Source organism: Spea bombifrons, chromosome 5, assembly GCF_027358695.1.
Source record: "Spea bombifrons isolate aSpeBom1 chromosome 5, aSpeBom1.2.pri, whole genome shotgun sequence".
In the NCBI taxonomy this organism is placed as follows: Eukaryota; Metazoa; Chordata; class Amphibia; order Anura; family Pelobatidae; genus Spea; species Spea bombifrons.
Window position 1 is genome coordinate 86,188,205 of NC_071091.1, and position 21,442 is coordinate 86,209,646.

At 34.9% G+C, this 21,442-nt stretch overlaps 1 protein-coding gene across 1 annotated transcript in view; it reads right to left on the reverse strand.

The window, feature by feature from the left end:
• Nucleotides 1–21,442, reverse strand: part of TOX (thymocyte selection associated high mobility group box) — a 118,248-nt gene that overhangs the window by 82,704 nt on the left and 14,102 nt on the right. The window lies entirely within an intron of this gene.

The window sequence follows — 21,442 nt, forward strand, 5'->3', positions numbered from 1 at the left end:
TCTTTCAATTAGGACTAATTTGCTTCACAGGGTTTCTCTCATCTTCTGATTGCAAGAAAATGGAGGTAACTTGCAACGTTTGAGGATAATTAACATGGTATTTTTATAATACTGATACATCAAATCGGACCTTAATGAACCCTGCTGATTCCATTTAGTAAAGCATGCCTCAAAGTTATAATCAAGAGCAAAGCCGTTGCCATCTGTTTAAAATACTAAAGAGCAGGATTTAAACAGAGCTATTATTCCTTATAAACTACCTATTGCAAAGGTCTAAAAAAATCATCATTAAAGCTTACTAATTGCACTGCACATAAATGTAATTTTTATAAAAATTAATAGCAATATCACTTGGTACACATCAATTTCTCAATTAAATAACTACCGTAGAACTCCACAGTCTTGTAGATCTTTTTTTTTTCTGTATGTTTTCATTGTAAACAGGATAATTTAATATACAAGTTATACTGAGCTGGCTTAATGCATCTGCCATGTGCCTAGCCACTTTTTAATGTTTGCAGAACAAGTAGATTTGAATGGTAATAAAACCTGATAACGTGAAAGTTGATCAGCATATGCTGGTAGTTTTTTACTCATTGCATGCTAAAGGTAAACAACTTAACATTTACACACGGGTAATTGTTCACAGAAGGTACCATCTGCTGTGAAGCAGGTTAAAGTTCATTTTTGTATGTTGTACACTGTCCTGGTGTTCAGGAAAAGGAGAGGCTAATTGTATGTTCACATAATTATGGAAATCATTTTCATACATTTTTCGTGATTTTAAACTTTTTTTTTATATAAACAAACAATAACTAAAAGAAAGACAAGGGATGAAACTTTAGTGCATGCATTTATTTCTCCAAAGCAGGCAGTGTTATTTAACACATAGTCTAGAATTCCATTCTGACAAACATTATTTTGAAGATATTTAGCAACAGCTAAGAAAAATAAATGGTGTACTTTACTATAATAATGTATAACATGAAAATCACATGTTGCACACACAATGAGATGTAAATGAAGATCATATTCTAAAAACACCATTTACTCTGATTGTCTAAAATAATAATGCAGATATATTTCTCCATGCATCAATAAAACAGCTGTTGAAAGAGATGAAACAACTGACTGTACAAATGCACATAAGGAAGCTTTTGTGTGGGGAACAAGACAATGGTGACCACTGTTCTGTTTCAAATTGTATGCCATACAAATGGGAAATATATTTTTTATAAAGGGGCTAAAGTTCCCATGGGATCCAGAGGTTGCCTGTCACAAACTCTAAAGTGTGATTAAAATATGTGCTATAAAATGTATTTCACTTACCACTGTTACAGAATAAGGACTTTAAAGATTGTAGAGTTCAGACTGCCGTCTTACAATGGCACAAGATGGAATGTCAAACAGTCTTATTTGTAGACACATCTAATCAATGTGTTATAACATTACAACAATACAAAGATAAATTCCCCACATTACATATCCCATTGTATGGCTACATATAAATGTCGAGCTACATTACTTTGGTTCTCAGACGCTTTGCCCAGGCAAACTGGATTAATCCCTTAGACACTTTTATTATGAATGACAAGGCTAGTTACACTCTACAAGTACACTATACTCTTTCATTAGTTGCGAATACCCAACATGCTCCATGGGTTGTGGGCATCCCCAGAGCTAAAAGTTGGAGGAAGTTATATAGGTATGACAATAGTAAAAAGCTGGGGGGTTTTGCCATGGCAACCATACACAGTTTTTTGGTCTTTTTGGTCAGTTTTTTGGTTAGTAAACTCCTGTGTATAGTCATATTTGCTGCAGGTAAGAAATCTATACTCCATCGCTGACTGAATCCAAAACTAACATCCATGGCAAACAGTTCCACACATATGGAATGGTTGAAATGTGCCAAATAACTAAAAACCAAGAAATGTGTCCAGATCTGGGGACCCTATGTAAAAATCCTAGATTCAATACACATTTCAATATACTTCATGGTACGCTGGTAGACTCCTGGTTGGAGGGGACCTGCTGGGAAGAGGCACTGGGCAAGACCTAGATGGAATAGGGGAGAACATTGCTAGGGGGAACCAGTACCAAGGTAAAATGTTGGTAGTACAAGTTGTTGTTAAAGTTTTGAGTTATGTGTTCTTTTCTTGTTTTCAAATTTAAATATTCATTCTTAACTTTGATTTCAATATTTGTGAGGTATCTGGGATACAGATGAAAACAGTGTTATGGAACCATGACGCATCCAGACTAGAAAGATTGGAAGACCATTTGTAGAGCTGAGAGACCACCATAAATGTTCATACAATACAGAACACACTGAAGAACAAAACCTTAGCTGAATAATTATCCAAAGTTAAGATGGTGGCTCCCACTGTAACAGTTGCTACATGGTTTTGCATTGAAACAATAAAGGTAAAGGTAGAACTGAAAATAACAACATAATTCTCAATGAATAGTAAGTTATCTCAGCAGATTGATGTTTTATGTTTTACATCTGAACATATTATTGTATTTGTTTCCAAGCCCACTTGTAATTTTACTGCAATGGAAAAATATTACAGTAACAAGCAGACAGGTTATTTTTACATTTTACCTACAGTATTTTCCACAGAATTTCTGATTCACATTTTAAAGTAGAAAATGTATATTCCAAATGAACTTAATTTCCATTTAAATTATTGCAGATAGAGGCAAAAAAGTAATATGAAACATGTCAAAACCACTGCACCATGCAATAATTGATAATGTCAGTGTTAAACCAATTATGAAATATATATATTAAAAAAAAAGGATTGCGACATAGGCAAACTGTGTTCAGTCTCATAAAATAGATTTATTGTCTTAAATTAAATCTCATGAATGATTTATGTTTTGCCATATATTATATTAAAATACACTATGATATGATTTATTGCAAAATATTAAAACATGAATATATTAATATTAAAAAAATATAATTGTACAAGAGAACGTAGGTGTTTCAATTTATAAAGAATCAATATATATATATAGTTATAATATTTATTGTATATTACACTGCTTAGATGCATTTTAACTTTATCCTTGGTAAAGGTTTCTGGGAAGGGGACAAAACATTTTTTTTTATGTGAATAAAATATTTTTATTGTTGATACAAGACCCATGAGTGCTTTGAATTATTGGTAGATATTTTGTTGCTGTTTGAATGCACCGTGGGCACTGAACATTTAAAGCAGGAGTGCCATGAAATAAACATAGAGATATAGATAGATAGAGAGAAATTGATAGATTGATAGATAGATAGATAGATAGAGGGAAATTGATAGATAGATAGATATTCATGTAAATATGGGGTCAAAATATCTAGAATCGATACTTTGTGTATTATATTATATATAAATATAGGAACCTTCTAACCTTGTCTTGGGACACATTTGGTATTGAAAATCTTCTTGACTCCCTCAAAATAGTCAATATATCCAGGGCAGCCTTATCTTTAATGAATCTACTGTATCTGAGCCACACATTACTTCTTAAAGCTACTTTTGTAAAGTTTAAAAAATCATCCCAGTTGTTGCTGAATACCAGGCTGGTACAGTCACTACGATGTGCTCCAAGATCCTCGCAGCAGGTTTTACTAATTTATGAAGCACCAATATTTAACCATTTGGTATTTTCAAGAACAAACTAATTTCAAGAATTTTTCTTAAACCATAAACGATATACACGCACACCTATATATACCGTATAACACTCATGTGACTGTAAGTAGCAACATATAGTGACTTTGGAATAAAATTAAAAAGTCACTATAGCAATCAATGGAAGTTACTAATAAGCAGGAACATTCCCTTGATAACTGTGAAAGGTACATAATAATCACTTTATATTAGGATACTGCTCAGAGAGTAAGGGATTTTCATGAAATCTTTCAAGATCACAAATTACTTTCTTTAGAAGTTCATATTTGCATTAAAACATTTTAAAATAAACATGAACAAAAAAACCTCTCACCAGCACATTTACTACACGTGGCATTTATGTTTCCACATAGACCTCCACTGCAGCTCCCACATGGCTACCTTGCAATGCTATGCAGATGAGTGATGCAAGATGGCTCTTTGTGTAAGGTGAGTGGGTGATAATGTCTCCTACCCACTTCTATCCATGGCCCTGCCTACTCCCTTTACTAGCCAATTTGGGCACCTGAAATGTTGTTGGGTTATGGGGTACAGGCAAAGTATGACTGCATATTATAATACGAAAGATTCCAAGTGATGATTTAATACTGTAAAAGTAACTTTCAAAACCTTTGCAAAAATTAGAGGGATTTTTATATTTTTATATTTGATATTTTTATATTTGATTTTGTCATTAAATTTGATTTACACATTGATAAAGAGGTGGTGAGTATCTTGAAATGTTTGTGTTACAATTCACTCTTCATGTTGAGTTTCCAGATGGCAGCGGGGTACTACTGAAGCATACAGATTCCAGTACTTTGTAGTACGACCCTAACCTGTGGACTAACAATATATATATCTACTTTAGCTTATTAAACACATAGGCCCAAGGCCTAAAACAGAGAAGCCCAACCACCCCTTCTTCGAGAACTCATCATCCTCACTATGGAGCGCTGGGATAGGACTTCATAGTGGCGGGTAAAGAAGGTAGGGAGACATTCGGAGAGTGAAAGTAAACGAGGGTGTGAGAGTGAAAGCTAATGTGGGTGTTGAACGAATTTAAAAAGCCCCTGATTTTCATCTGAAACGCATGGGCAGGAAATTGAATTTGTTGTCGGAAAACAAATGGCCCAAAAACAAACCGAAAAATTAATCCAAATCATTTTTGGTCCATTTGTACATGCCTAAAATAGAGTATTATAGATACCATAAACACTTACATAATGTATCTAAGAGAAAAAGAGAAACGTTATTTACAACGATACCGAATTTAACTAGATGGACTTAACTAAAGCACAAAACATTGTTAAAAGAACAGTGTATGAATGAACGGAAGAATGACGTTTTGCATATGTCCAACTGAAAATGTATAACCACCTATGAATGTTAAATTTTTTTTGCAAAGTTGCCATTGTATTGGTTCATTTAAACAGTAATTAGCTCTAATCGTATAAGAGTCTAATATAAATAGAAGCAAAGATACTAAGCTCATAGAAGAAAGACTCTTCTTCAAACGATATAGTAATATTCTTGTTTGTTGTGATGCAGTCAGTACTTTATGCAGCTTAAAACTATTGACATTCCCTATGGTATTAATAATTTTAATGCTAGAACAAAGTGTACACATTCTTCTGATGTTATCAGAACGTGCAAGTCTGCATTTCATACAAATAACAAGGGTATGTATGACCTACATTTAACAAATGCACTTTTTACGGTTTGGAAAACACTGAGTTGCTGTATTTAATATAATCCTGGAAAAAAGCAATTTCAAAATTACTTTTTTTCCCCATTATGACTATTTGTTCAAATCCCCTGACTCAATGCATATCAGTTATGTAAGTGTTATTTGTATGTAAACCAAAAGATATTCTCAAAAAGACGTGGGCTGTGAAATGCATCAATATAACCGATTTCAAAAAAGGGCTGCGTGACCATTTTTTCATTTGTACTCAAATCTAGGGCTGCAACTAACGATTATTTTAATAATCGATTAGTTGGCCGATTATTTTTTCGATTAATCGATTAATCGGATAAAAAAAATGAATGTAAATTTTTCATTTATTTAAAATAATTTACTAAACAAATGATGTTAAATACAAACAGCAGAATAAAAAAACTTTGATAATACATTTCTTGTCTTTATTTCCCAACCAGCCCCTCAATATATGCACATTTGAGCCCAGGCTTGCCACGCTGCCTCCCAGACATGCCATACTGCCCCCCCACATATGCCACACTGCCTACCACAGCACTCCACGCTGCCTCCCACATATCCCACACCACGCTGCCTCCCACATCTGCCACTCCACGCTGCCTCCCACATATGCCACTCCACTCTACCCCCCACATGCCACTGTGCCTGATACGCCTTATACCCCCTGAAACACCACTCCATCCTCCCCAGACATGCCACCATGCCCTCCCCACATATGCCACGCCATGCTGCCTCCCACATATGCCACGCTGCCTCCCACATCTGCCACTCCACGCTGCCTCCCACATCTGCCACTGTGCCTGATACGCCTTATATCCCCTGATACCCCACTCCATCCTCCCCAGACATGCCACCCTGCCTCCCAGACATGCCACTTCTCTACCCCCAGATATGCCTTATACACCCTGATACATCACTCCGTCCTCCCCAGACATGCCACACTGCCCTCCCCACATATGCCTTATATACTGTATATGCCTTATACCCCCAGATATGTCACTTCACTGCCCCCAGGATTTAGATTCCCCTAAATTAACCCTAAACTCCCCATTAACCATAACTGCCCCTAAATTAACCCTTAACACCCCCTTAACCACAGCATCCCCTAAATTAACCCTAAAGACCCCATCAACCACAGCATCCCCTAAATTAACCCTAAACACACCATTAACCACAACTGCCTCAAATTAACCCCAAACACCCCATTAACCACAGCTGCTCCTAAATGAACCCTAAACACCCTATTAACATAACTGCCCCTAAATTAACCCTAAACACCCAATTAACCATAACTGCCCCTAAATTAACCCTAAACACCCCACTAACCATAACTGCCCCTAAATTAACCCCCACCTCCCCTAACTTTCAGCAGCCCAAATATATATATATATATATATATATATATATATATATATATATTACATACATATATACACACACACATATATATATATATACACATATATATATATATATATATATATATATATATACACACATACACATTATATATATATATATATATATATATATCTATATACACATATACTTACAGTTAGATGAGTGTCACAGCCATGTGGTTCTGGCCTGGAGAAGGAAGGGGCGGGGCCAGTTGTCACAGTGATTACAGGGAGGGGGAGTAAGTAGGAGCTGCTGCTGTGAGACGGTGAGTCAGACTAAACGGATTATATAATGAGGGGGATTTTTCAGAGCGTTTGCTCTGAAAAAACCCTCATTTTATAATCGATAATAATCGATTCAACTAATCGATAATGAAATTCGTTGCCAACGAATTTCATTATCGATTATTATCGATTTTATCGATTAGTTGTTGCAGCCCTACTCAAATCAGAATGCAATTTTATTGGATGGCTTAAAGAAGGGACCTACTACTCTGCATGACTCTTAATAAAGGAAAATACACAAATATAGTTGTGTAGAGGACGTGCCTATTCACAATGTAACGTAATATTGTGGCCAATTTACCATTGTTTAACGAGCAGCAAGGTTATTTTTCTGGCAACACTTCCTTTTACCCGTCGCAGGTCATACGGATCTAAGATCCACTGCAAACCACCTGTCTGATTAGCAATGCAATGGACGCCTTGTACAGACCTTAGGTGGGACAAATAATTGCACTATAAAAATAATTATAAAAAAATATGTACATAAGGGATATATTACAAAAGGCCAATTCTAGGGCAAAGTGATAAATATTATCATAAATCTCCATTGAAATTAAATGTTTTGTCTTAACTGCTCAGCGTTTAGCACTTCCTCTAGAATGTGTGCATGTAATACACGTGCCTCACTGCCCAGTGTCATAAGTTAACTGGGATAAATGCATAGGCCGTTGTCATCAGCCTAAATTTGCCCTACCTACGTGATCATCTGCTGTATACTTATTTACTCCATATTGAGGATTTCCAACATAATGGTCTATAAATGATCTTGTAGCATAACTCTACATTACACCATGTTTGAAAAGAATTGTATCTATGTAGAGAAATAATAGTAAACGTTCTTCAATCTAAGTTTTAAAACCAATGATGACTTTTATCAGAAAATACAGGGATAATTTATTTTTCTTTAACTGCATCTTCTGTGATATATTGTTATTGTTTTCTCAAAGTCGTGTATTCTAATTGAATGCTCCTAAAGTTTAGATTAGTGCAGTCTCTAAAAAAGGAGAGGTCTTTTTAGTATTCTGTGGCTGATACATTTAAAGAATTACCAGCTGTAAGACTCAAAAATAGGAGTATATAAGTTTTCTAATCAATTTAATGACAAAAAGCAGGACATCTCATATGTAAATCAATAATATTTTGTAGTGTGACAGACAATGATACACCAGTCTGCCAATGTAAAGCAAAACTTTTTTGTACTAAATATCTAAACTAATTTTTGATATTTTTTTATATCCATACATAGGTCTACGGTCAATTTAGTATTAATTGTGTTCATCAAATGGATCAGGGTTTATTAAGTCCTCTAATAGATTTAGTATATTAGTAACAGCTATATTGGTTAACTTACATACAAAGGTGCCTTAAACATGACTTAAAAAAAACATTGGGAAAATTCCTTGGAAGTAGATGTGTAATGCTTTCTGGCTGTATACGCATGATGCCTTTAATGATGCATAAGGTTGCACCAATTAAGAATGAAGAAGAATGAACATGTTTGTCAGTTCATTTGATCAATGTGATCCAAATAAGTGTACAAAAGTATTTTATATATTTTTTGTATATAGTGGTTACATAAAACTATTTATTTTAAATTCATATGTTTCTTGGAAATTTATTTCTTGGTGAAACCCAATGTTAATATCTCTCTCTTTTTTTTTTTGAACGAGTATGGTGGGAAGTGAGAAGGAAGTAGACAATGTGGAATGCCATGCACTAGCTAAGAGAACACGAATAAGACAGCATACATATAATACAGCATTCTCAGTGGCTTTATTACTTGGACTTCTTAACAACATGGATAAGTAAAGACTTACTCGTTTTGCATGTACTGATCAATACCACTAATATGAATAAAATATAGTAAAACCTGAATAGAAACATGATATCTTTATACACCATTCGGGAAGTTACATGGAATTTATACAATGTTGACCAACCCAGAGGATGTTGAACTAAAACCCCAGTGTGGTAAACTTAAGTTCCATGTCAGCTGGTTAAAAGCAGCTCAGTAACACAATATGTATACAATCTATGCTACAAAATGCACTATGTATATTATTATGTAATACATGGAACTGTTTTTAAAATAAAATCTACCATCTGGAAAAGCTACAAACCTTGGTCAGACAAACTGCAGTTGAGTGAACTATACTTGACATTGTGCAGATGTATACCAGATTTTGTTACATATCAACTCTAGTGGAGGGCTACTTAAAAAACGTATATCCCCCTGGTTACAACACTTCATTAAGTGCAAACTTAACTGTATATGAATGATGCAATCACACTGAATAAAATAAAAGACATAATAAGGGAAATGAACCAAATCCACTGTCCAATGTAAATTGTCAGTATATATATATATATATATATATATACACAGTTACATCAGTGAGATTTCTTCATCGGATAAAGCATTACACAGGGCAAGCTCAGCCAATCTTGATGGAGAACCCTACAAATAAATAAATTGTTTACAAACACTTCAAATTCCTCTTGCTGACTTAGTGGACCCAATGATTTTCCAAATGTTACAGTCATACAGACCCTAACTCCTGCTCATGTAATGTTAAGCAATAATTTTAGGTTTTTGGATGCATAACACATGATGTTAAACAGAACCAGCTTCCTATAAGATACTAAAAAAAATAACGTAGTTATGGAAGTATTTGAAAAATGAAAGAAATGTTACATTCTAATTATGTATTTTTGCAATATTATAAAAGAAATAGTTGCAATAGGCAAAACATGTATCACGTGTCCCTGTTTAGGACAGACAGCCTCTGTTTGGGACCCAAATGCCTCTGTTCCTCTTTTCCTATCTGGTGTCCCTCTCTTTTAGGAGCTAAAGATATTTGCTGGGTATGAGTGTATCACACTGTTTTATAGCTCTTAAACAACACAATAACGAGGACAGAAACAGCATGAAATGTGTTTACAAATTAAATTGTATACATAACATTTAATATTCTTCATTTAAATGCCTTGCTCAATTACATTATTTCCTATCAATAGGTCAGAGACTGACATAAACCACGTAAACCATGGTGACCCTCTCTAGTCAATATATATTTTGTGAGGACCAATGCAAGACCAATTTCCTATGAGATTTTTGCTCCAAAATTCAGGACTTTTCAGCTAAAAGTGAAGCCTATTTGTGTTCCTAATAACTTTCTTCACTATTTTCTGGACATATTCTGACTCACTCCTACCTGTAAAGCTTCCGCAATACGGGGAAAGGAACCGTGGAATATTTGGGAAGGAGTTATAATGGTTGCACACACTAGTACACATATAAGATTGGTTTTATATACACATTACTGTTTTATTATTATTTTTATCATTAAAAAAAATGCAGTGAAGAGAAGGAAAATCTAAATCATATCAATATTTGGTGTGACCAACCTTTGTCTTCAAAACAGCATCAAATCTTACACTTGCACACAGTTTTTTTAAGGAACCTGGCATGTAGGTTGATTTTATTAGCCCTTAATAGGGACCACATGGGGTGGGCTGATGAATACTATAGCCGTTGCTGCCGCCCAAGAATGATGGGAGTTTGAGCGCAGGGCTTTCTTTTGTGTGTTTATGTCTCAATTTTGTATCTCACAGCCAGGTTGCTATTGCTGCCGCCCACCCCATGTGGTCCCTATTAAGGGCTAATAAATGTGTAGGGGTTCAAGAGAATACCCCTCTTTATCTCATTAGAGATTTTTACCTTTAGCTCACAGCAGCGAGGTGAATGGTATAGTGTAGGACTCGCCTAAGAGGTTTGCCGTGACGTGGCAGGCGAGCTTCCATTTTAATGGCCATTGGAGTGAAACTAAAAACCTCCATTTGTCTAAATAAGCACAGGTGTTTGGGATAGTGCGCAGGTAACTTTTTTTCGGTGTTTGTTCTATGTATTTTGGGCTGATGAATACTATAGCCGTTGCTGCCGCCCAAGAATGATGGGAGTTTGAGCGCAGGGCTTTCTTTTGTGTGTTTATGTAGGTTGATTTAGGCAGCCTCAGTTGCTTCTTGTTCTTTACAGAACCCCAAACAGACATGATGATGTTGATGGGGCCATACCACCACGTTAAAGATACTTCTTAATGTCTTTGGTTGTATAGGATGTCATGCTACAGAATAAATTTGGGGGCAATCAGATACCTCCCTGATGGTAATGCATGAAAAATAGTATCTGCCTATACCTCTCAGAATTGAGGAGACCATTAATTCTTACTACATCCAATTACATTTGCTTGAAAGTTCGGGCTGAGAGAGACCTTACCGATGCAGTATAACTACCTTGTGTCTTGTTGCTGTGCTCAGTCTTGCACTGGTATATGACTTTTGACATTAAACTGTCTTTGAAAACCTCACCTTGTTAGTGAGTTTGGCTTTTCCTCACCCAGTTTTATTCTCCCTACACAGCTGTAGTTTAGTTGGGTTTATTATGTACCTAACCATATACCTACAAAATCCTTGACTTTGTGCAAGTGTACCTAAAATTGATGTTGTTTAGAAGGCAAAGGAAGGTCATGACAAATGTTGATTTGATTTGGATTTTTCTTCTGTTCACTTACTTCTGCAAAAAATAAGATTAACATGCCTATTTTTTAAAGCATGTATCACACCCACCTACAACTTTTGCCCAGTATTGTATATAAAACATATAAACATCATTACAAACAAAATCATTACTAATTTAAGATAAACAAAACTTACAGTGGTGGCATGTGTCCTATAAGTAAAGTAGCAATGCCAAACCAGCAGAGAGCCTAAGGTTGCTTACTTTTATTAACAAAACCAAATCTTTATGGACATAACATCTTGAACATAATTATTTAAAAAATACATGTACTATCTACTAAAATAGGGAAATGTTCATATTTGACAGACCACTAATCCATATTTGTTTTACCCCGCGGGTGATTCAGGGTTTGTAAGAAAGCCATTTACTCTTTTTTTTATCTCTCTTGACCTACTCTGCACGACTGCTGTTGTGAACAAGCTTATTCGCACTGCAGCCAAAAACTTTATTTTCAGCATTTCATTTTTTTCCATTTTCTTTTTTGGCAAGTAATTTATAATTATTCTTATTATCACACTGAGCGCAGAGTTGAGTTACCATGTTAAGCAAAAATAGGCCCCCATTCCTGGTCAAAGTCTAGAGACACCTGAGTACATTAGCACAACCCTGTATTTCTTTTTGTGGTGCACAATTCTAAAATTACAGTGTTAGAAGGACATGCATATTAAAGTGCTTTGTAATTGCTTAAATATGCACTCCTTAAACCTACCAAAATAAAATAAAAAGCTCACCTTGGGGAGAAGCTGCAGCTCCAGGACGACTGCTATGTGGCCCGATGTCTGGCTCCCCTGATTGGCTGCTTAATAGAACCAATCAGTGGCAGAATACTGCTTCCACTGAATTTAATGGCAGTGCTTTCTGTTTATGCTCATCTGGTTAGACATCTCTAGAACTCTTAAAGAGCGGAGAGAGGGGGCAAGGATGCCCTCAAAGGCAGAATCCCTCAATGTATTTGCAATGGGGGCTACATGAAATATGATGGCTGGAGTGTCCCTTTAGGTGAGATTTCTGTCATTAAGCTAGAATCATATTTCTCTTACAGCACATTTAACTTTTTGCCTATTAATATGCTGTTTTCAGTTACGATAAAACAAAGTGCTTATTGTTGGTGTTTGGGAGGTATGTATATGGGTCATATTATGGAAAGTAATAGTAGGGGGGACTTGATGGCATACCTTAAATGCAAACTATTACAATAATTCCTCTTCCACATATTTCTTCACTGTTATTTGTTAGTCTGGGAAATCATTTTATTTAAAGTCCTTTAACATATTCAACGTTTACATTTTTGAAATATTTTCAGCAACGTATATAAAGTTTTAAGTCTAGCCTATCCCAATTTTTTTTTTTTTTTACTCGTGCATATTTTTCACAAAGGAATGTTATATAAATACAAAATATAAAAGGTCTATTCTGATGGTAATTTAAATCAACCTTACAAGTATACGACTCCAACGTTGCAAAAGAGGCCCACTTAAAGGGGCTTTTAACGTAGAACAAAAAAGAAGCCCTGAGGCAGTACAACTCACATTTTAACCTACTTACATGAAAAAAGGCTCCTTTCGTTAAGAATAAAGTTCCTAAAGCACTGATTAACTCTTTTGCAACCAAAGCAGCCAGGAATGTATGCGAGAGATAATGTATTACTAACCCCTCTGGCAGAAAGGAGATTAAAACAAAGCATGCCAATGTATTAGCAGGGAAATTAAATAGCAGAGAGTAACTCCTTTCATACTTAAAAAAAAAAAGAAGACTTTATTTTAAAAACATGACTGACATGTACTAAAATAACTAATACTTTCTCAAACAGTCTGCAAAAATTAGTCGGCCGTTGAAAGGTTTCAAAAAAATCCGTAGAACGGTGAATTATTTTTAAAACGGAGCGTATACATTTATTTCAACCCCACCACATAATTTAATACATATATACACTCACACATATACATTTAGACATAGAGAAGAAGATGTGGTAGCACTCATGGTACCTATAGTAAGAGCAATTGTTTTTAACTTAAAACAATCAAATAAGAAAAAAAAGGATTGTATTAAGGATTCTCTCTTTTCTCAGTTTTCTCTTTTTCTCTATGCATATACATATATTTCTACGTGCATGTTTATAATAAATAATGAAATAATTGACATGCGCATATTAAGTAATTGACCTTCATGAACAGACCTGTTGAAAAAAAAAAAAGCACATGCATATAATTTAGTCTACCTCAGGCTAAAATTTCAGATAATTCACCTCAGAGCAAGATGAATCAAGTTTAAATATGAGGGCGTTTCTTGCTAAGAATCTGTGTTAACCTTTTTTTTTTGTTACCATGTGTCGCAATCAATAAAAAATTGACTTCAATTTGAATTTCATTGCAAAAAAAAAAAAATAATCATTTGAAAATTATAGCTTAAATGGTAGCTGAAAGTATTATCTGGGAAATTACTTTTTTTTTTTTTGAACAAAGACATTTCTAAGCATGTTATCATTTTCTTTATCTTTTCCCTTCGCCGGGTCATTAAAATTTATATTTATTTGCAGACCTAGAACAATAGTGCATCTGCTGCTTGTTTGCACAGGGATAACATATCGAAAGGTTCTTTGCTCATTTGCTACTTTGATAATACAGGAACATGACTGACTGTTTACACATAAGCATTCAGATTGCCATGGTAAGAGCAAAACTATTAACTCCCAACAAGGCCCTATTTATGGAGCCGGGATCATTGGAAAAATGAACAATCATACATTCATAAGCCCAAACCTCATAAACTTATACTATTGCATATTTGTGGTAAGGCTAAATTTAAAAGCTTTTTCTGGCAGCGTATATTAGTAATTATGTGCTGCACGTAAGAAACCCCAAAAACCAAATTAACTGAATACAGCTAGTAAACTGTAATGCGAATGCATGAGGTCTCTTAATGCATGATTGAGCATACCTTTCAAGTACTTCTGCTGCAAGTAATGTTTTCTATTTCAGCCCCTGAAATCACCCTAGGCTTATGCTTTTCATGTATATTACATAGCACTTAAATTCAGGAAGCACTTCTCTAGAATTTGCACAAATAGCCTGTGTGTGGAAAATGAAATAATTCTGTAGGAGACAAACAATTGCAAATAGTGTGAAAAAAGCAATAATACCCTAGAAATGCTGCAAACTGAAGCTTTTTGACATTTAATACCAATATATCAAAATGTTTTGATGTAATTCATCTGAAAATGCTATAATATATATTCGACAAATATTACATTGTATTGGCTTTCTTGAAAATATTTACTTTAATTCTTTAAACTTGAAACTTACATAAGGAGCGCCGAGCATGAATTTCTAGAATGTCTTTTAGTTAATGGCCATTACAACACATTCTGGAGACAGGGAGAAGCCAAAAAGTATAGAGTCCATTTGCAATGAACATCATTGTGGGTTCGATTATATTCCAGTTAAGATATAAGAAAATTCTGCAACTGCTTAAGGCTCCCAGTGGCCAAAAGGGCCTCCTCTAAGAATCGGCAGGGCTGTTGGAGATTCATACAGGTCATTATAATGTATACTTTTTAAAGTTTGCTATGACGTTCTGAAGCTGAGCACCATAAGATGACTCTTCTTGTAAGGTAAGTGGGTCACTAGCCCCACTCTGCCACCTTTAAAAAAGTTATTTGTCTGATAGTAGTAATACAAAATGATGAGAAGACTCCCTTAAGTGTGATGCAGAGGTATGGATTCGCTAAAGAGTAAGGCCGGTATATACCACTGAATACAAGATGATAAGTTACATGATAAACCAGCATCACTAGATGGTGGAAATTGTTATTCTCATAATACTGCAAATGTAAAATTATCTGCAAAATAATAAGACTACTAAATTGTTTGCATATTTCTATTTGTTTCTTTGACTTATGATCCAAACTGCATATATCAAAAATAATAAATATTAACCTATTCTATGTATACTATATTGTGTTTATATATTATAATATAAGACATACATACATATTTTCTACACCCAGCCATTAAGGGTAATTACCTAAGCATTTGATCAGACCCATACAAACAAGAGTTATATAATATGCTCCATGGCAAACTCCCCTTCTACAAACCATCAAAATGTTCCTTTTCTCAATCCGTGGGAGTTTGTTAAATCACACACTTCACATGATAATGAATTGAAAACATATTTGACTATTTGCATTGCCTAAGATTTCCATTAGTGTTAGATACCATAGACTAGAGTTAAATAGCTCACAAATGCACACAAAGAGGATTGTTTGACATCTCTAGGTTACTAATTCCCTCTAAACATCCATTGTGAAAAAAATAACAATTAAGCAGTATGGAACAAAAAAAAAAAATACTAAAGGGACTCAATCATTACCCAGTGATGAAAGCAAGGCACCTGCTGTCTGTTAACAAAGCAGAAGAACAATTACCATGAGAAGATAAAATGCTTTTTAAGCATTTCATTTTAGTATTTTTCTACTCAACACCAGGACAAAAACATGTTCTAATGGGTGATTTAGTGGTTTAATTATTCCAACACATATCTCCATGGTAAAATATCAAACACGCTACTTGGCAAATGTTTTTAAAAACATATATAATAGCATACCTCTTAACATTTCAAATGACCAAATAGAGACTTGATGTAGACCTTGTGGTTATATCCATGGCCAGTGCACAGAAAGTGCTCCCATTTATTTTAGTGAAAGCGCTTTCCTTACATTGATTGGTTGCTTCAAGCATCCAATCAGCGCCAAGAAATGTTGGTCTTTGGAAGAAGAAGTCAGCTACATTTTGAAGAATTTATATTAAAGTTCTCACTGGCTAATCCTTTTTGCACTTCCTAGTACCCCTGCTTTTGAGAGCTACAACCATCAATACCTATCAATACTATTCTGGCTTAGGGTGATAGCTGAAGTACATAAAGCTCATCAACATAATTACAGAAGTAAATGTATTTGAATAAACCATTGTACATCTTTGCAATTGATTAGATAAGGGGAAGGTTTTTTTCTTTAAAGTTGACTTTATTTTCTTAGAGCACCCCCAACATCACAATAGTTGCATGTTAGCAGGAACCAGGGTTTTTTTCCAGAATGCTAGCTGGTTGATTGCACAATACATCATTTTACACAATAAACATTGGTAGCTATGGAAAGAACATTTCCTTCCGAGATCCCTGGACAGAGGGAGAAGTCTAAAGGGGCGGGCCACACTCTCTGAGACCCTGCAGCGTTGAGCTCTAGGCAACATTGTATTGTATATTAGAATTTGACAGGATAAAACATAATTTTGTATATAAAAAAAAGCTTACAAAAATACATAGAATGAAAATGGTGGTTTAATGTATTCTATTCCTAAAAGGTACCAAATGAATAAAACACATTATTATAGAATAAAGACATTCACTTGGGGTTTGAGTCATATCACACCAACATTATTGTGTGTTGACTGGAACTTGGCTTTATTTGTCATTATGAAACGTGTGCTATATCAGCTGAGATGATGCTAATAAATAGAAAGTTAAGCTGAGATGTGATCATTGAATGTCTCTGAAATGAGTGACCATTACATGGTGCACATATCCTCTTGGTGCGCAGAGGTGGAGATGTTGGATAGTGTAGACCAGGGGTGTCCAAACTGCGGCCCTCCAGCTGCTTCAGGACTACATCTCCCATAGTACTCTTTCAGCTAAGAGGCTGGTTGAGGAGTATGGGAGATGTAGTCCTGCAGCAGCTGGAGGGCCGCAGTTTGGACACCCCTGGTGTAGACTACCTACAGAAGCCAACTTGCACTATATGGACAAAAGTATTGGGACACCTGACCGTTATACCAACAGGGTCTTTGAACCAGTAAGGTTCTTCCACATCAAACTCATGTCTTTATGGAACTTGGTTTGTTCACTGGGGCTCAGTCATGCTGGAATACAAAAGGGCCTTCCCCAAACAAAATTGGAAGCATTGCATTGTTCAAAATGTCTTGGTATGCTGAAGCATTAAGATTTTCCTTCACTGGAAGTAAGGGGCCTAGCCTGATGGAAGAACTTGGCTGGCACGCACACAGCCCTGACCTCAATCCCATTGGACACCTTTGGGATGAACTGGATTGATGTTTGCAAGCCAGGCCTTCTCGTCTGGTGTCCCAATACTTTTGCCCATATAGCTCTTTAAGACCAGTTAATCATATGGGAATTAGAAACACATTGTTTAAGGCTAATTTTCACCCAGGGATCCATTTGTTTTCAAGCTGACTCTGTTTATAACATTAGAGCACAATTGTGTAATTTCCTTGATTCAGTGAGATATTGTAACCAATGGCAGTATATATATTTTTTTTTTAACATCTGCTAATAGTAATTGGTGATTATACATCATGACCCAAATCCTGTATTCTTTTCTCTCCTGCTAAGTGTTTTTTTTTAAATTTCCTATAATGTTAGTCTTCGATGATACTTAATAGGGATCAAAATATTGCATTTGCAAATGTTCAATATTAGCTCCTAAGCAAATTGGTTTAGGTCAAATGAGCCAAAATATAAAAATGAGATCACTAAATACTCCTGGCTTGATAGCTTAGTAATACATAATGTGCTCCTATCCAATCTGTACATTAAGCCTCTTGTGTGGCCTAGAGGCAGTCTCTTATGCCTGTACCCATTACACCGTCTCCATAGAAACTGACACATTTATTTCTTTAGATTAGTCTGCCACTGAAAATATTAATATAATGCAGTAAATGGGGATTTAATCTAATCTGTTGATGGTAGAATGAAGTAAGTAAAAAAAAGTGGAGTGCCCCCGTGGCATGAATCATTTATTAGCTCAAAACATTAACTAAACAATCCGGAATATTGTATATTCTTTTTGAGACTCCACACAACATGGTACAAAATATATTTTGCAGTAAATCTTTTACAAACTAATTTCAAACCGTATTTCATGTGTTTTTTTTATACGTACAAAACTCTTCGTCCAAATAACGATTGCATTGTATTAATCAGAAACCAATCAAACCATACAAGAGAAATCATGACAAAGGTGCATATGTATGGCTGAGCGGCTGATTCCACTTGATCTACTTTTCAAAACAAATGTAACATGGTCCATCTGTTCTGCTTTTCCTAAATTAACTTGAAAGGACCAGCTGTGTATTAAGAATATTTCTTGATAGTTAAGCCTGGAAGTCCTAGGTATATTGGATCAAATATAAGAACATTGCGCTGGCATTGCCAAGCTGACTTACTATTATCTGTTATTTACATAGACCTGATAATTTGAACAGCCCTTCTTACAGTGCATACATTCAAAGGGTATGACAAAACTAGAATTTACAGACTAATACAAACTTTGATATTAGGTAAAGAGGGTCCTGCATGCAATCTAGATTTACTACAAAGCCGTTTAACTATATAACTTAATAGTAACTGGATGCAAATCGACTGAGGATAAGGGCACAACTATGATTGCCTCTATATACATAATATCTACATTTATTTTAATCATCAACCAAATAAGCGCCTAGGCCAACTTTAATGGTACCACGGGCAAGCTTCTCATGGTGCACCCCAGTCCCACAGCCCAGTCATACCTGCCACCTACACTGATCCCTCCACAACAAACTGGGTACATGGGTACAGCAAGATGTGGGATGAAAACATAATGGGCCATGAACTGGCCCATTGCAAATGAGCATAGGGAAGTATTATTTCCCATCCAGGAAGAGGAGGTAGTATATTCTGCTTATACATCTGTGCTGTGTGGAATCAGACCTGTAACATCAGCTCTTAAAGTGATATATGAATATACAAGAGCACTTCTATGATAATTACAGATTTATTTTGAAAACAGCATAATACAGTACTCCAGCATGTTCAAATCAGATTTAATTTTTACTATTACTAAAGAACTTTACATCACCTCCCAGTCCCTGTATAGTTGTTTGTGGTATTTAGTACATTTATTGACATTTTACATTTATAAAACATAAGTATCACAATGTGTTTATTGCGGTGTATAATGTATGATGTAATGTTTTCATTGCAACCAGCCATAACTACTATTTTCCAATGTTTCAATAATAAGTTGTGAAATGTTGATGGCAGAGATTTTAAACATTGTTGGTCAAGAAATTCAACTCTGTGTATTGATATTGATTCCTTATATTAGAAAGAACAACATCATTGAAAAATAGTTCTTACTGTATGTACATTGTAAACTTTAAACTCTGTAATTTGCATTTATTTGAAATTTTGACATACTGAATAATGTAGCCTTATACCAGGATACAAACCGAATGGGACTTGTTGGTGATCAGCATTATTGGTGGCAACATTTTCTAACCTCCAAATTTATACACGTGTTCATGTTCCAAAATATCAGCTATAATATTTCCCCTTAAATTGTATTGTAAATACTATATCTGGAAATTAAACTTAAATGTTAAGGTATCACACAAATTTGTTGAAAAGATATGAATCTCATAAACACAAGACATTTATTTGTAATGGCAAATGCTACGGCTAGTGAAACTATGGTGACCTATTAACAGTCATCAACAATCTTTTGCTTCCAAATATTATATGTAAATTATAATTTGTATTTTTCAGCAACCATAATAAAAAATGTAAACATGCAATCGTAACTCAATTTTATTAAAAAAGGGATAGGGTTTTCAATGTATCTTGTATGTAATGTCTACAGCTGTTTTTGTTAAGTATCATCTGTCAGCATTGTTCCTGAAAATGTAAACAAAAGGCCACCATTGTTAGTATTTTAACGAACAAGTACTGGCAACACTAATATATTGTACAGTGTGTGTATTTATGATTTAAATCTAGTATGTTCCTAACATTTCAATTACATCAAAATAACATATTTTGTTATTCATATTTCACTGCTTATTATGTTTCCTCCTTTATTTAATGTTGTTGTGCATAATAATGACATTTTTAAAATGAATATCTCTAAATTGTAAGGAGAAATATTTGACTTGTTACAAATTATGTTAATTAAATATAGCATTTTAAGAACCTGTAAAACATTAATCTGAGACTGTAGTGTTTCTATAGTGTTTCATGAACCAGATGAACATAGTTTTTTTTCACTATCTAAGTTTACAGAATGGATAGCGGCATTATGCATTGTTGCAAACACTGATGTAGAGTTGGGCAACATAATATTCATCATTTCAAGATATCACTAAGAAGTAAAAGTACAACCAATTACATAGTTTAAACAGGGATTACTCATCTACAGTGGCAAGTAAAAGCCAGTGAATCCTTTTGAATTACCTGTTTTGTTTGTATTAATTGTTCATAAATTCTGATCTACATCTAAGTCACAAACATAGACAAACACAATGTGCTTAAGCCAATAGCACACAAACAATGATAACATTTCATGTCTTTATTGAATACACCCATTAAACATTTGCAGTGCTGGTGTTAAAGTAAGTGAACCCCTGGATTTAATAAATAATGGAACCTTCTTTCGGCAGCAATAACCTCAAACAGTTTTTTCTGATAGCTGCGGATCAGATCTGTACAACATTTAGGAGGAATGCTAGACCATTCTTCCTTGCATAACTGCTTAAGCTCAGACATATTCCTAGAGTTTTTGGTGTGAATGGCTTTCTTCAGGTCATTCCACAGCACCTCTAATGGGTTAAGGTCTGGCCTCTGACTGGGCCACTCCAAAAGGCAGATTATCTTTTCAAACCATTCTATAGTAGACTTACTTTGATGTTTAGGGTTATTGTCCTGCTGCATTACACAATATCTGCTGAGCTTCAGC